This window comes from Nicotiana tabacum, chromosome 18 (genome assembly GCF_000715075.1).
Source record: "Nicotiana tabacum cultivar K326 chromosome 18, ASM71507v2, whole genome shotgun sequence".
Classification (NCBI taxonomy): Eukaryota; Viridiplantae; Streptophyta; class Magnoliopsida; order Solanales; family Solanaceae; genus Nicotiana; species Nicotiana tabacum.
The window spans coordinates 49,626,116-49,627,620 of NC_134097.1; the positions used below are offsets into that span (position 1 = coordinate 49,626,116).

The 1,505-nt window shown below is 41.0% G+C and overlaps 1 non-coding gene across 1 annotated transcript; it reads left to right on the forward strand.

Annotated features, from left to right (window-relative positions):
* Positions 1 to 922: 922 nt before the first annotated feature.
* LOC142173107 (small nucleolar RNA R71) lies at positions 923 to 1,029 on the forward strand. The gene has a single exon (XR_012702537.1). It is a non-coding gene; the product is annotated as a small nucleolar RNA R71 (small nucleolar RNA).
* Positions 1,030 to 1,505: the final 476 nt, after the last annotated feature.

The following is a 1,505-nucleotide window of genomic DNA, read 5'->3' on the forward strand; positions in this document are numbered from 1 at the left end:
TTGCTCACATCATGTTCCTCCCTTCTCGAAGTTTCTCCCTTCTTCTTTTTCTCAGCTTTTGTCTGGCCCTTCTTCTTCTTATAAACTTTATTTTTCAGCTGCTCCCCACTTTCTTTTTCAGGTATCACATCGTTTTGGATTGGAGTGGGATCTTTCAATACTTGTCCACTTCTCAAGGTCACAACTTTTACTGTTTCTTTAGGATTTCTCTCGGTATCAGTAGGGGAGTTCTGGAACACTCTTAGAGAATACCATTGCTAGTTGCCCCACATGTCTCTCCAAGTTTTGAAAATATGTGCTAAGTTCTTTGATAGATGCTCCATGGGTGTCCAACCTCTCATCTATTTTGACAATGAAAGCCTTTATTAGATCTTCTAGACCAGGCTGATTGGGTTGTTGAGGCTGATGTTGTGGCCTTGGTTGATTCATAAAACCCGGAGCTCCTTGTCCCTTAAATCTGGGGTTGTTTTGTTGCCATGCATTTGCGGTACCCCCCGGGTGAACTCCATGAAAAAACAGGTTGCTTCTGACCCATTGCATTAAAGTTGTAATTTCCCACAGCATTTACTTCCTCAATTAAGGCTTGACACTCATGAGTAGGGTGTCCTCTTCCACATATATCACACTCTACATGAGGCTCGCTTTGTATTATAGCCAAGGTCGGCTTCCTTATTTTTTTAGCCATAGCATCAACTTGTACCTGCACAGATGCATTAGCATCAACTTGGTGAACACCAGTTGACTTTCTTCTTTTAGCACTCTTAGAGGGCCACTGATTTTCATCTTCAGACAACTCATCGAGAATTGTAACTATCTCCTCTAAAGTCTTCTTCATCAATGGGTCTCCAGTTGCATTGCTCAATGTTCTACGTGAGGCCAGTGTCAATCCATCCCAAAGTCCTGGAGTTACATCTAGAGTTCAATTCCACTATGTTGACACTTTTGAACAATCTCCTTAAACCTCTCCCAAGCTTCAAAAACAGTTTCAGTCTCTTTCTGGCAGAAATTGTGGATTTCTCTTCTAAACTTTCCCATCTTAGTTGATGAGAAATATTTATCAAGAAATTTTCTAGCCATATCATCCTATGTTCTAATTGATCCCATAGGCAAGCTTCGAATACAATACTTTGCATCAGCTTTGAGTGTGAAGGGGAATGCCCTTAAGTATACTGCATCTTGTGACACCCCATTATATTGAAAGGTGTTCATAATCTCCTCGAATTCTATTAGATGTGTATTTGGATCTTCGTTCATCTTCCCTCTGAAGACACAACAGCTTTGAAGGGTTTGAAGCAACCCTTGCTTCAATTCGAAATTGTTAGCTGCAATTGGAGATAGTCTCACACTTGATAATCCTTGGTTGTACACAGGTCTAGCATAATCGCCAAGTGATCTCCCTGGCCTGAGAGGTATATTTTCGAATTGGTCTGCAGCCAAGGGTTGATTTTGAGCAATTCTCCGATACCTTTCTTCTTAATAGATTATTTGTGCATCTCTAAGGGCCA